This window comes from Chenopodium album, chromosome 13 (assembly GCF_948465745.1).
Source record: "Chenopodium album chromosome 13, dcCheAlbu1.1, whole genome shotgun sequence".
In the NCBI taxonomy this organism is placed as follows: Eukaryota; Viridiplantae; Streptophyta; class Magnoliopsida; order Caryophyllales; family Amaranthaceae; genus Chenopodium; species Chenopodium album.
The window spans coordinates 34,645,232-34,661,708 of NC_137846.1; the positions used below are offsets into that span (position 1 = coordinate 34,645,232).

At 38.7% G+C, this 16,477-nt stretch overlaps 1 non-coding gene across 1 annotated transcript; it reads left to right on the top strand.

Moving 5' to 3' along the window:
• Positions 1-7,575: 7,575 nt before the first annotated feature.
• On the top strand, positions 7,576-7,681 carry LOC145577305 (small nucleolar RNA R71). Its single transcript, XR_014098751.1, has one exon. It is a non-coding gene; the product is annotated as a small nucleolar RNA R71 (small nucleolar RNA).
• The last annotated feature ends 8,796 nt before the right edge of the window (positions 7,682-16,477 follow it).

Sequence of the window (16,477 nt, forward strand, 5' to 3'; positions counted from 1 at the left end):
ACTAAGACCCTTGGACTTTAGAGGGGCGTGGTCAAGGAAACGGTGGAAGGAGATGGATTTCAACCCTATGGAGAGAGTATGCATAGTTGAGATGTCGGGATAGCCTCATTGTTCCACATAGAATTATCTTTTTTTTTTCTTCCGGTTCCCTCGCGGAATCATGAGGAGCCAACTAGGGGATGAATTGAAGCTAGCGGAGAGAACGTGGACCGTCTTGGATGGGGCTAGGGCGGAGGATGAAATCATTAGTTCTCTATGCTTAGCTTAGGTTTGTCTCTTTCAACCTTGAGCATCTTAAAGCGTGTTTTCCCTCTTGAATTGAGAAAGTTAGGTATTCTTTGATCAATGTCATTATATTTGAGTCCGAATTGAGCATTTCTCATCGTGCTACTTGATTGATTTTCTTGAACCTGGTCATGTTGTGTTTGTTATGTATGTTGTCTTTTTCCTTGGTTTCCTTTGCTTGAGGACAAGCAAGAAGCAAGTGTGGGGGAATTTGATGAGTGGCATTTATGCCACAATTTAGTGCTCTTTTTACGGGGTTTTCCCTCCCATTTGTAGCTTGTTTTCCCCCTTTTTCTCTCCTTTTTGTTCCTCTTTTCTTTGTTTTCCTTTCTCCTTGTTTTCTTTGTTTTTGTTTTGTAGGAATCAAGGCATTGGAAGAAGAGCAATTCACCCCCAAAATCCCCTGTGTGCGGGTGCGCAGCACTGTGAGAACCCGCGCAGGAATGCTTCAAGAACAGAACACAAACAGAAGATTTTTTGCGCCTTGTGCGCGCTTTGTGTGCGGGCGCTAGACTTTGATATGTGCGGGCGCGCAACCCTGGGAGAACCCGCACAAGACGGCAGAAGAAGCAGAGCCAAAACAGGGAGTTGTGTGCGCCTTGTGTGCAGGCGCACATTCTTCAAGCGCGAGCGCGCAGTATTGCTGGGAGAAGGCGCGCATCCATGGGTCTAATTCCCCGTACCCCCACAGATCTGCGGGCGCACAAGATCTGCGAGGGCGCACGCACAACATCTGCGCGGGCGCAGTGTATATGCGCGGGCGCGCACCGCTGAGTTGCAGTTTTTGAATTTCGTATTTTTGTATCTTTTAAAGGACCTATATATATAGGTTTTAGGGAGATTAGTGGACCATCTAGCCTTATCTTAGAGACAATTAAACCCTAATCTAGAGAGAGAAACTTCATTAGTAGAGAGAGAAAGTGTGGATTTTCATTGATGAACTTGGATATTGAAGAAGGAGCTTGATTGAATCTTTGTAAATCTTCATCTTCAATTAATGAGCAATCTCTTACTCTCTTTATTTACTTTTGTATTTAGTTTTGTTTGCTTATTTTGATTTTCCTTCTTTGCTTATTGATCAAGTTGATACTTATTGATTTGATGATTGATATTGTCTTCAATATGATTTGTGAGTAGTCACCTAGCCAAGGGTGTGGGAATGGTGTAGTTGTTAATTGATTCATGCTTATGATGTTGGGGTTATGTTAATGGTGATTAAAGTCTTTGTATGTTTGATATTCTTTAATCTTCTTGCAAGTGCACATTGTTGGTTGATTAAAGGTGAATCTTTGCTAACAAGAAACGGAAGTTGACTTAGTTAAAGTTCATTGTTATCGATAGTTCATTGATTGCACCTTCTAATATATGGTTCTAGTGTGGAAACATAGCGGCTATGTTAGGAGAAATCGATTAACCCCGGAAGGCGGTTAGATCGAGCTTTATTTCGATATTCTTGCATGCTTAGTTTACCATTGCTTTGCTTCCGTGTTATTGCATGATCAATTGGCACCTACATCTACCCACTTCCCTTGGTGTTTAGTTATATTGATCTTTAATCATTCTTAATCTTTAGTTTAATCTCTTAGTTATTCACACTTCTTGTCCCGAGATAGCTTAAGTCTTAAGTAGTGAATGTGGTGTTTATGCATGTCTCCTTATGGTTCGACCCCTATGCTTGCCTTATACTCGTATTAGGTTTGTTTAGGTTGTATAAATTGTATTTGATCTAGGGATAAACAATTGACAACGCGTTTATTCCCTTGTCAGCGCGCGCAGGGATGTTGGTGCATGCTCACCAAGGGGGTTCGGGGGGGTTGGGTTCAAAAACAGTTAAATTTCAATAACATGAGCTAAGATATCTGACCCCTTTGGTGCGCGCACGCAACCTATGATGCATGCGCACCAAGCAAGAAAATTTCGGCCATGAAAATACTCTCGTATTTGCATTAACGAGATAGTTGAAAACTCACTCGAAAAAGTATAGAAAATCAATGAAAATGCAAACATGAGAGCATAAAACCCTGACAAGCTTCTTCACCTAAGCTTAACCAAACCTCGAGAAACCTTGAATTAACACCGAAATTGTTGGAAATTTTCATCAATTCAATCTCATGGCACCTAAAATCAAGAAAAAAAAGAAGAATAAGATAAATTCTCAAAAATAAAAGAGATATAGAAAATTAAAAAATCAAAAGAAAAGGGTTAGAAAACCGGGTTGCCTCCCGGGAAGCGCTTGTTTAACGTCATAGCTCGACGTTCTCCACTTATTAAGGTGGTTATCGGAGAAGCAACATGTGAATAAGGCTAGAAAAAGCACCATCGAAACACTTCTTGAATCGATGGCCATTGACCATAAACAGAGACGAAGAATCCATCATTAGAACCTCTACAACACCACTAGGAAAGACATTCTTAACCAAGTAAGGACCGCTCCATCTTGATATGAGCTTTCCTGGAAACAACTTCATTTTCGAATTGTAGAGAAGAACTTTATCACAAACACAAAACTCTTTCTTCTCAATAATCTTATCATAAGTTTCCTTGGAACGAGCTTTGTAAACACTAGCACAATCATAAGCATCAAATCGAAGCTCCTCTAGCTCATGAAGATCTAACCACCTTTTCTCCCCCGCACTTGCCAAATCAAAGTTTATCTTCTTGATTGCCCACAAAGCACGGTGTTCGAGCTCAACTGGGAGATGGCATGATCTGCCATAGACTAGGCGGTAGGGAGTTGTACTTATAGGTGTCTTGTAAGCCGTTCTATAAGCCCAAAGAGCATCATCCAACTTGTCCGACCAATCCTTCCTATTTCTTGCAACTGTCTTTTCAAGGATTAACTTGATATGACGATTGGAAACCTCGACTTGGCCACTCGTTTGAGGATGATATGGAAGGTAAAATCGTTGATGAACTCCATGCTTTCGCAACATCTTTTGAAAGGCATTGTGAATAAAATGAGAACCATTATCGCTTATCACCGCCTTTGGAACACCAAACCTTGGAAAAATGACCTTCTTGAACAACTTAATTACCACCTTGTGGTCATTAGTTGGGAAAGCAATGGCCTCAACCCATTTAGACACGTAATCCACCGCCACAAGAATATATTGATTTCCAAAAGATGAGGGGAACGGTCCCATAAAATCAATTCCCCAAACATCAAATACCTCCAATTCAAGAATCGGTTGTTGAGGCATCTAATTTCTCTTGGAGATATTCCCAACTCGTTGACAATGGTCGCATGTCTTAACAAAACCCCATGAATCCTTGAAGAGATGTGGCCACCAAAAACCGCTTTAAAGAATCTTAGTAGCGGTTTTAGAAACACCCATATGGCCACCACTCGGATCCGAGTGGCACTTCTTCAAAACACTAGGCACCTCTTCATTCGGAACACAACGCCTAAGTAAGCCATCGACTCCTCTCTTGTACAAGATGGGATCATCCCACACATAGTGTCTTGAGCCTCTTTCGTTTATTCTTAGAAAAGGAAGGTGGAAACTCCCCACATGCAAGAAAGTTCACTAAGTCGGCGAACCATGGGAGCTCCTTTGCCTCAATAGCTTATAAGAAGTCGTCAAGCATCCTATCCTCAATTAGAGAACCATCAAAATGAATTTGAGGATCTTCAAGACGAGATAGATGATCCGCCACAACATTTTCCGCTCCTATCTTATCCCTAATCTCAATATCAAAAGTTTGAAGTTCCAGCACCCACCGGATCAACCTAGGCTTTGATTCTTTCTTGGAAAAAAGGTACTTGAGAGCCGCATGATCCGTGAAGACAATGGTCTTGGAACCTAACAAATAACAACGAAACTTTTCAAAAGCGTGAACAATAGCTAAAAACTCCTTTTCCGTTGTGGTGTAGTTCCTTTGAGCACCATTTAGAGTCTTGGACATATATTAGATCACGTGTAGCTTCTTTTCCACTCTTTGACCCAAGACACCTCCAATTGCCGAATCACATGCATCGCACATCAACTTAAAAGGTAAATCCCATCTTGGGGCTTGAACAATAGGAGTAGAGATTAGAGCCTTCTTCAACTTATTAAATGCCTCCAAACACTTATCATCAAATACAAACTCGGCATCCTTTTGAAGAAGATCATTGAGGGGCTTACCAATGAGCGAGAAATCCTTGATGAATCTTCTATAAAACCCGGCATGTCCTAAGAAATATCTCACTCCTTTCACATTAACTGAAGGTGGAAGCTTCTCAATAACCTCAATTTTTGCTTTGTCCACCTCTATCCCCTTGTGAGAAATCTTATGGCCAAGGACTATGCCTTCTTCTACCATGAAGTGACAATTCTCCCAATTCAAAACCAAGTTCACCTTCTCACACCTTGCCAAACATTTCTCAAGGTTTTCAAGACATGCCTCAAATGAAACACCGCCCACGAAGAAGTTATCCATAAACACTTCCATTTCCTCTTCCAACATATCTCCAAATATAATCATCATGCATCTTTGAAATGTTGCGGGAGCATTACAAAGGCCAAACGGCATTCTCCTATAAGAAAATGTTCCATAAGGACAAGTGAAAGTTGTTTTCTCTTGGTCGTCCGGGTGGATAGGGATTTGGAAAAATCCCGAATAACCATCAAGAAAACAATAGAACTTGTGCCTTGTTAGTCTCTCAAGCATTTGATCAATGAAAGGAAGGGGGAAGTGATCTTTCTTGGTGAATCTATAGTCTATACACATCCTCCATCCCGTGGCCGTCCTCGTCGGAATAAGCTCACCTTTCTCATTCTCGACAACGGTGATGCCTCCTTTCTTTGGGACAACATGAACGGGAGAGACCCACCTAGAACTTGAGATGGGGTATATAATTCCCGCATCCAAAAGTTTGGTGATCTCTTTCTTCACTACCTCTCCCATTTGGGGGTGTAGCTTTCGTTGTCTCTCGATAGAAGGTAGAGCACCTTCCTCAAGGGTTATGTGATGTGTACATAAAGCGGGGCTTATACCTTTGAGGTCATAAATGGTATAACCCAAATCACCTTGGTGCTTTCTCAAGACATCACACAACTCTTGAGCTTGGCGCTCACTCAAAGAAGAGCTAACAATCATGGGATAGGTGGAGTTGGGTCCCAAGAATTCATACCTAAGGTGTGATGGAAGAGGTTTGAGCTCAACCATTGGAACACCTTTACCTTCCTTTGATGTAGCCACTTGCAACTCTTCTTGGCTAGAAATACTCATACACATTTGCTGTTCAACGTCCTCAAGGCTTCCACTGAGCACATCTTCATACAAAGCCATCTACTTGCTAGGAGCACCTATCTTTTCCTTATTTAACAAAACATTCTCAAGAGCATCGTTAGAAGTGAGCAATTGTTCATGTATAGAAGACACAACATGGTCATGAGAATCAATCAACATGCAATTTTCTATAGAAGAATTTGGATGCTTCATACTATCATACAAGTCAAATTATATCACCTCATCCCCTACTTTGAGTGAAATTTTAGAACTTTTCACATCTATCAAAGCAACCGAAGTAGCAAGGAATGGTCTCCCTAGAATGATAGGAATGTTAGAATCTTCGTCCATCTCAAGCACCACAAAATCCACCGGATTAACAAATTTCCCAACCCTCAAAGGAACATCATCTACCTTACCCTTAGGAAACTTAATCGACCTATCGACCAATTCCAAAGTGATGTTAGTAGGTAAGAGTGCCCCTAGCTCAAGTATTTGGTACACCGAATATGGCATAAGGCTAACACTAGCTCCTAGGTCACACAAGGCATTTTCAATTTACATTTTATAAATGGCACAAGGGATGGAAAAGTTTCCGGGGTATTTTAGCTTAGGTGGCATCTTGTTCATTATGATTGCACTACAATTCTCGGTCAAGTTCACCTTCTCTACACCATCATAAGTCCTCCTACCACTCAAAATGTCTTTGAGGAATTTTGCGTAGTTAGGCATTTGGGTGACAACTTTGGTAAATGGTAGAGAAAGGTGAAGTTGCTTGAGCATGTCAATGAATCTTCTAAATTTTTCATCTAACTTGTGTCTCATGAATTTTTGTGGATAAGGAAGCTTGGGTTTCACAATTTCTTTATCCACTCTCACCTCACTAGGCTTCTCAACCTCACTCAAAGATGCACCATCTCTCTCATCTTCAACTAAAACCTCTTTTGTGCTCTCCTTGGTCTGACTCTTCCTAGGCAAACTCTCCTCAAGAACCTTACCACTCCTTGTGACAATAGCATTGACCGGTCTCTTGGGACCTAGGCCTTGGGAAGGTAAAGAAGAAGGACTAGCATGGTCTTTCAAAGCATTAGCAAGTTGAGAAATTTGGTTTTCAAGCATCTTATTATGAGTCATCATTTCATTAAATTTCTTGTCGCTTGAAGCCATGTAAGTGTTCAACAACTTTGTTTGATTTTCAATTATTTCTTCCAAATTGGTTCTATGTGAAGAAGAAGAGGTTTGAACATAGGAATTATAATTTTGGGCCTTTGGAGCAAAACCGAGTGGAGGACCCCTTTGAGAATTATTTTGAAAATTTCCCATATTTTGATTGTTCCAATTACCTCTACCTTGATTATAGTACCATAACCTTGGTTATGATTGCAATAATTTTGGTTATGATTTTGGCTACTATAACCTTGGTTGTTATAGTTACCTCGGGAATTTTGGTTCCCATGGTTCCTATTACCACCACCTTGGTTGTAGTTGTCAAAATTGCCATGATTGTTGTAATTCCTCTTCCATTGACCTCTTCGATTCTCAAACCTAGAATCATGATTATTTGACACATAGTTCACATGCTCATTCACTTTTCCATCTTGATCATCACAAACATCCATACATGCATGAGGGCAACTAGAAACATCATGATCATACGACCCACAATCATCACAAAACAAGCATCCACTAGACATGTTATTAGAAGAGGGATGGAGTTGAGAATTAGAAGACATACCTCTCCCCTTAGATTAGGAGGGAAGACTTGAAACTTGGTAGGTAGCACTTTCTAACTTCGCCTTGATAGCGGACATCTCCTTCCCCAAGTTTGTCATTTGTGAGGATAGATTGTTGATTGCATTAAGATGATCAACCGAGTACACCAAAGAGGTACTCTTGCTAGTTGACTCTCTTTCTCCATCTTGCCAATCACTATAGTACCTCACTACGTCTTCTATTGTGTCCACCCCTTCCTCTTCCATTTTGTTCATGATAGGACCTCCGGCTCCTCCATCTAAACATGATTTTCCTTGAGGGCTAAGGCCTCCATAGAATATTTGAATAATTTGGTAAGTAGGAATTCCGTGGTGAGAACATACTCTTTGATACTCTTTGTATCTCTCCCATGCTTCATAGAGACTCTCACTAGGCTTTTGCTAGAAACCTTAAATCAAAGCTCTAGCCTTCGCCGTTTTCTTTTGTGGATAAAAACGGGATAGAAACTCCTTAGTCACTTCATCCCATGTCCTTAGAGAATTCGGCTTGACTTCCTTGTCTAGCCATTCCAAGGCACGCCCTATGAGAGAAAAGGGAAAAAGCTTGAGGGGGATGAATTCTTGGGAAATCCCATTCACCTTGATAGTATTGCAATACTTTTCAAACTCCTTTAGATGCTTTAGCGGGCTTTCATGCTTGGACCCACTAAATTGTCGCCTCTCTTTCAAAATGATCATTGCCGGTCTTATTTCAAAGTCATTTGTCGATGTTGTAGGTGGAGCAATCCCACTCTCAAATCTATATGCACCGGGAATCCCCAATTCTTTCAACGCCACCCTTGGATTTTCTCCCATTCTTGCTTGTTCCTCTTGTTATGGTTCTTCTTCACTTGAAATGCTAGGGCTCAAAGATCGTCTAGCACCTCTTAACCTTGCAATAGTTCTCTCAATTTCCGGATCAAATGGCACTAGTGAACGACCACGTGCTCTATGCATAAAATCTGAAAAGAAATAGTTAGTAGCACGGCTACAAATGTAGCCTAAAAGAAAATATTTTTTTATTTTCAATTAAAGGTGAAATGGACTCAACAACTATAACAAAGCACCAATATCACTCCCCGGCAACAGTGCCATTTTTGACGTAGGGAAAAGTAGGCCGATTTCTACCCTTTCCTAGAACTAAAGAAAATTTATAAATACTCGACCAACCGAATACGAGTATATGGTAAGTTAAGGATCGAACCTAAGGGAATGAGTAGGTGCAAGCTACTTCGAAGATTGAGGGAAGATGAGGTTGGTAACTAAGGTATCGAGAAAACTAGATTAATCGAGAAATGCAATATACTAAACACTAGGGATATTGGTTACACATGCAAGCTCAATGATTATGCTAATTGAAGGATCACTCAATCAATTCAAACGTTGCAAAGGACAAACAATAGTTGCAATCAAAGGAATTCAAGAGCTATTTCCTATAAGCCAAACTAGGGTTCACTATGAATGGCTAGCTAGGAAAATCACATTCAAAATCAATCAATTAAAGCAATTCTCAAATCAAGGGTTCATGTCATTGAAATTTGCAATGCAATCTAGATTAATCTTAATTGCAACAATTTAATTGTAACAATTCAATCAATCAAGGAACATCAACTAGCAAAAATCATCAATCTAGCATTCTTCCCCTTCTCTCTAGATACTAATCTACTCACTAATCATGGTGAAATTTAAAAACAAAACAAATTCAATCAAAATCATATTCATTTCAAGTTAAATCAAGAAGGAATTCAATCTCTCAAAAAATTCCAAAGCAAGGAAAGAAATTCAAATCAAACATTCAAAAATTAAAGGAAATTGCAATAAGAGTAAATTCAAGGGAAAGAAATCTCACAAACTTTCATTGATGAGAAGAAGAAATCCAAAATCAAAATGAAATCAAAGATCAAATTCAAGTACAATCAAGTATCTTAAGCTTCTCTCTCTACTTTCTCTCTCTACTAAATCTGTAAAAATATATGTCAAGTACAAATTAAGTCGTCGCCACCTAAAAAGGTGGGTTTGCGCGAACGCACCTCTGTGCCGCGCGCGTGCACCCCTGCTCGGTGCTCGTGGCCTTGCCTCCTTCGCTTGCTCGATCAATCTTCACGCTCACGAGCATTCTTATAATTGGTGCACTCGAGGCGATGCCCGTGAGAAGGGAAGCTCCTTTATCTTCCAAGCATTAGAATGCCTCAAGCCAAAGCATAACTTCTAAGGCCCTCGAGCTCGCGGAGCTATCTTGAATTGCATTTTCGGAATCCTGAACTTTACTCCATTAACTCTCTTGAATGCGCTTGAGCTTTCTCCTTGGTGATCATACCTCGGGAAACTCAACATACCTACAAAACAAATCAAGGAAACAAAGAATCGAGAGAAATGGTTGAGAAATGAACAAAATGACAAGAAAACCAATAAAAGCATTCATTTCTCTAAACTTACACACAAACACGCAAAGCAAGCATTATTATGTAAAAACACGAAAAAAGGACTAAAAATGGGAATAAAACTATAAAGAAAACCTAGCCTAAGAGTGCCATAAATTACACTCATCACACGCACTTCTAACCGCAGCACTAACACTGAACCGCGCTCTGTCAAAAGCCTTAGAAAAGACTCCATATGAATTATGGACGAAGAAACCTCCTAGGTTCTCTTTTCTCAAGATTTAGGGATGCGAAGCATATGTCAAAAGGTTAATCGCTGACAAACTTCACCCTAAATATGACAAGAGTTTCTTTGTGGGCTATCCAAAAGAAACCAAGGGGTATTACTTCTACAAAATCTAAGAACAAAGTGTTTGTTGCTCATGATGGTGTCTTTTTAGAGAAGGAACACCTTTCAAAAATGACAAGTGGGAGGAAAATCAAACTCGATGAAGTATGAGAGGACGAGCAACAAAGTCAAATTGACAGTCAAAGTGCCCAAACAGCATCTGTTGACGTTGGTCAAACTGTGCAAAGTCAAACCGACAATGCAAATGCTCAGTCCATTACCTTACGTAGGTCGCAAAGGCCAAAGTCTCAACCTGATAGATATCTTAGTGTTGTGTTAACCGAGAATTAGGACATCCTAATAGTGGATGGAGATGAATCGATAACCTACAAGCAAGCTATGGCGAGACCCGACTCTACTAAATGGCAAGAAGTCATGAGATCTGAAATGGATTCCATGTTTGAAAATCAAGTATGGGACTTAGTTGATTTACCCGAAGGTTACACACCTATCGGATGTAAATGGATTTTCAAATTGAAAACCGACAAAGATGGAAATGTATTCATTTAAAAACCTAGACTGGTAGCAAAAGGTTACAGGCGAATTCACGGCTTTGATAGTGATGAAACCTTTTCTCCTATTACAATTCTTAAGTCCATTTATATCATCCTAGCGATTGCTGCATATTACAATAATGAAATATGGCAGATGGACGTCAAAACCGCCTTCCTAAATGGATTTTTTGAAGAAATTGTGTACATGACACAACTTGAAGGTTTTTTCGACCAAAACAATGCTGGGAAGGTATGCAAACTTAAAAAGTCCATTTATGGGTTAAAGCAAGCAAGTAGAAGTTGGAATCTGCGAATCGATGAAGCCATCAGTAAGTTTGGTGTTATTAAGAATCCAGATGAGTCTTGTGTTTACAAGAAGGTTAGTGGGAGTGACCTCGCCTTCCTAGTCTTATATGTCGATGACATACTACTCATTGGAAATAGCATTCCGATGCTAGAGTCTGTAAAGGCATGGCTTGGAAAATGTTTTTCAATGAAAGACTTGGGAGAGGCACAGTACATATTGGGCATCAAGATCTACAGGGATAGATCTAAAAGGATGATTGGATTAAGCCAAAATACTTACATCAATAGGGTACTAGCACGATTCAATATGCACGAGGCCAAGAGAGGTCACCTTCCCATGTCTCAAGGCATAAACCTGAGCAATAAGCAATGTCCAAAGACATTTGATCAACGAGAAAGGATGAATTGGATTTTTATCATCAGCAGATTTCACATTAATTACAAAGTAACCCTCATCGTGGCATAGCTAAGTTACTCCAGCTATCAGCAATGAACTTATGAACAGTAGAAATAGTTGGAGAATAACCAACAACATACAAGATAAGAGCTTACTCCACTTCTTGTTGCCTTCCAGGATTTCTACTGAGTTGAGTTTGGCAATCGATTTGCCATCCCTAATTTCAGGAGCAATAAAGGACAGATAAGCTCCTTTTGCATTCAGCTTCCCCTTGAACAAATCCTTCCATTCTTCAGTAGGAACTTCAGGAGCTTGATTCAAAGCATCAGGACCCTTAGAAGTATCAGTATCAGTAGCAGAAGGAATTGTAGAGCTCTAATTTTTCCCAGAAACCCTAGATACTGTTCCATTGGATTTGGCCTGATTCTGAGCAATCGAACTTCTATGAAAGCTTTCAAGCATCCTCAAATCCTTTCTAGATATCATTCTAGCAGCTGGATTCACCAGATGAGGAGTAGGAGTAACCAGTTCATCTTCTTCAGCAATCGGTTCAATTGAAGAGATCCCAGATTTTCTCAAACTATCCAAGATCTTTTCAAAAGGAGCATGATTAGTGTTTTGCGGGAGTGGATTGATGTTTTCTTCTTGCGTGGCATGGTGAAGAAGAAGCTGGATGAAGATCCCAACCTAGCAGCTCAAATCGCCATGGAAATCACCTTGAGAGAAAAGTCAACAAAAAGTCAACGCAAGCAAAACTTATTCAAAAAGCTTTGTTTGAATGAGTTTGACTTTCATTTGATTCAAAAAGCTTTGTTTGAATGAGTTTGACTTTCATTTGATTTTACTTGTGCATAACTTATATGTGATTAAACTAACAGATTGTTTTTACTTGTGTTTATAAATAAGTCTTAATAAACTGATCATTGACTAAAGGACTTTGCTTAATTAATTAATTAATTAATTTAGATTTATAAAGTCTAATTATGCTTAACTTAGCGAGATTATAGGCATACCTTTTCGAACAGAACATCGAAAACAACTTGGAACTAATGTTCAGTTCTGTCACGGAAGTTCTAATTTGTGACGCGAAGCTCCAGTGTTCATCGCGCGGCTATGACGCTGACGCAACGTGAATATTCCATCAGTTATGCGATGGTTCGGTTTTCTGCTCAGGTCTTCACGTCGAGTATATTTCGCTTAATGAATTAATAATCGAAGTCATAATATGGTCTTTGTTTGAGTCTAGTCACATAGCCCTATGGTCATTACACGAGTCTCAAGCATGCCACTCTCACTCACTAGTCAAATGCACACACTTTGTATATATATATATCACCATGACCATGTCTTAGGTCCATATATGAGTCTTGTTTTACGTAATTTGAGTTGAGGGTCCATTCTATTTCCAAATTCTTCCATATCTTTCCATCTACATCACCTTTCCATATATTACATATCTCACACTTTCCTTGTTAAACACTTTCCACATTCACATTCCTTCATCTTACATGCTTTCTCCAAACATATCATTCCCCTCATACACCATGATCTTTCCCATCTATGCATGTAAAATCGAGTTTGAGTCAAATAATTAACAATTAGTATCCAAGACTACCTTTCCAAAGCCCTTGGTGAAGGAGAGAAGGGTGTCTAATCAAGGACAACACTTTTGCTCAAGTACTACTCTTTGATAAACCGATCCATCGAATAAGGAAGTTCAAGATAATGGTCACTCTAGAGCAATTTGAGGAGCTTTAACGGACTATCAAAGAACTTACTGAGATGTTCAAGGGGCTTGCTACTCAAGTCAATGATCCTAGCAGGAAAGTACCAGTCTATACCATCAAGCGCATCAAAGATAGTCTCATCTAAATGTCTAATGACTACAGGTTCCATGGGATTAGCTCCCAAGGGGTCTTAGTGGACAAAGAACTTCTTTCGCATAAGTTCAACGACAATGACATCCCTAAGTTCAAGCCAACGAAAAATCCTTATTTTCATTTAAGGGTTTTTGAGACAATCATGAATATTAATGAGATTGATAAGAGGGTTTTTCGTTCACTTTTCTCAGTCTCTCTTGAAATTGTATGTCAACAATGGTTTTTCTCTTTAGACAAAGAAAAGATCATTGTTTGGGAATCCATCACACGTGCTTTCATTAATAGATACAAATGTAATATTCAAGTAGAAACTAATCAGAGGGTACTTAAAATGCTTAAACAAAAAGAGAATGAATGTTTCACTGCATTTTAAAATAGATGGAAAGAAACTTTCGCTAGGATGATTGAAGTTTTGAATGAGAAAGAATCTGTAAGGATGTTTGTTAAGAATCTCCAAGACAAATATCTAAAATAGTTGAAATATCAATGCAATTAAAATACCTTCAAAGATGTTTACAACATAGGCATTGAAATTGGGGACGATCTTGCAAAACAGAAAGCTGCTAACAATAGTAACAAAATGGCTAGAAAGGAAAGAAGAACGACAATCCTTCTTCTTCCAAAAACATCTACTATAGTAACAATGTTAGTACCTTTAACCTTAATGATGTCTTAGCTATGGATAATCAAAGTCTAAGAAAGAACTAAGGAAAGAGTTCAACCCTATTGGGATGAGCTATAACACCGCCTTCGATCGACTCCATGCCAAGGGACTCATCACTCCCATTGGACCTCTTCAAGATCCAGCACCCGAAAATAGATCACCCAACTGGGATTCTAATGCCCATTGCAAGTACCATAAAGTTAGGGGACATACTACCGAGAGTTGTTGGAAACTAAAAGAGGCCATCCAATGTTTGATCGATAATAACAAGCTTCCTGTTCCTCCATCTGGCAAGAAGACTAAGTGACGATAAGCACAAAGCACGAGGCGGGATTCAACGAAAAGATTCCATGATTATTTTGGTATTTTTTAAATTTCTCTTCCCCAATAAGTCTAGCATAGGCACCCTTCATCATCCTTAGATTTATTTCATGAGTTTGTTTTTTTTACTTTTCCTATTTTGATAAAATGAGCATTTATTTCTTTGCATATGATCATTGAATTGCATAAAAAAAATAAAAAAAATAAAATAAAAAAAACATTGTCAGGCTAAGCACAAGGTATACCAATGATTTGAGGCACCCTTGTAGCCACATCATATCACCTTCACCCTTTGGATTATACAATTTTTTTTTCCTTGATTAACCGCTTTGAGATTCATCTAACGATTGACGACCTTTCTTTTTCAGCCCACATCTACTTAACCTAGGGATGGGATGGTGTGCAATTTATGCAATTTTCAATATTCAATGAAAAGCTTGACTGATTGGCCCAAAATGTCAAAAATTCAAATAGCAAAAAATAAAAGTGTGCAAAAGGGTAAGTGTTCCAATATCTTTGGTATGAAAACATCTCAGATTGCGTCTCTTATCTAGTGCTCGGTACCGTGCCTGAGATACATGAATGCCAAGTAAGTAATAGACCGCATGATCGGGATTGCCCACACTTATAAAAAAGGGTTCGAATATGAAAAATACAAAAGTAGAGAATAATAATAATAATAATAATAATAATAATAATAATAATAATAATAATAATAATAATAATAATAATAATAATAATAATAATTAGTGTCACTTTCACTAAACTTAGTGTCACTTTCACACCCTTAGCCTTTGCAGCTTAAACTTAGTGTCACTTTCACACACGTCACTGATACATAGCCAAATAATCCTTCCCTTAGGAACCCTTTATCATGAAATCTTGGCACAACTTGGAACCATGCTTTTCCATCTTATAATCATTCATCACTCATAATCATTATTGCATCACAAAGTATAAAGTACTTAGCCTCCGCGCCTAAGTTACCCAAATACTTTCATCATCGAGTCATCAACTGAGATAGTCTATGATGCTACATTCCTTGCACCATGAGATACAACATCAACACATACACTTGATTAAGCTCACTCAACATGCACCATCGCTTGATTCATTCTTTTCATCTCTTTTCCATTTGGGGAAGCTAAAAAACGTCATTTTTCACCAACACCTTACCTCTTCATTTTAACGTCTTTCTTTTTCGGGAGAAAGTCGATACCCTCCACAAAAATGACAGAAATTTTTTGATTTTTCTCCATTTTCGAGTTGCACAACACAATGCACACGAAAGTCATGCACATTGAGTCATGTCGTATCATCACATCGAGTTGAGTCTGCACACACATGTCAAAACACATTGAGTCGAGTTGATCCAAAAATATTGAGTCACACAATGAGTTAAGTAACGCCAAGCCTTGGGTTAACCTCAAAATAACTATAAACATGAGCAAAGTCCTATAGTCCAAAAGGAACTTGTAAATCGTTCACGGATCATTTAAGGCAACCACGATTAAGGGACAATGAAAGACAACAACGATTGACCCATAAAGGTTACAGCCCATTCATAATCCATGAGATTACTAACTCCATATGGTACGGAACCATGAAAGGAGGATCGAGGATGATGGTACAAAGTGAGTCATGGAGTCACATTCGCCCGTATTGGCCTCTACTCGATTCTTATTGTGAAAAGTATTTCCTGCGATCTCAAAGGCATACAAACAAAGATTCAATTTGCTCCAAACTATAATTATTCTATATTGGTTGAATATTAAAGCAACATATAATTCTAACATATTGGTGACCACTTGATTAAATAACAAGATTAAAAAGGAACCTTAACTAGTTGTCCAAATTATCTTATTAGTCGTGATTTTTAATTACATATTCCTTTTAGACATGCAATATGGTGATCAATAATAACAATAAATCAACATTAATATTGGAAGAAATTTAACAATAATAACGTTAGTCAAATTAAATATAAATAACTTAATCATGATACTAGCAACAAGAAAAATAAAAAGAGTAATTAAGTGAATTAATAACTCACGTTCCACGCTTCTTTAAATTGCTACATCATGAATAAAGTTTTAGTAACTTCAATAAAAACACAAATGAAATTGAATTTAAATTAAATGAACAGTAGAGTTGATTTGGTCCAAACCCTCAGTCGGATCTACCTTTCACGCCTTGGTTTAAGTATAGAAATTCGGGTGTTGTATGGACTCCTTGGAGTGCTTAGGGAAGGAATAGTGTAATTAGGAAAATAGGTTAAAGGCTTAGAATATGAGAGAGAAGAGAGAATGACTTTTGGTGTATAAGAGAGGAAGAGACAATGCTTTTTGGTGCCCCGAAACTGAGGAAATCAGCCTCGTATTTATAGAGAAAATATG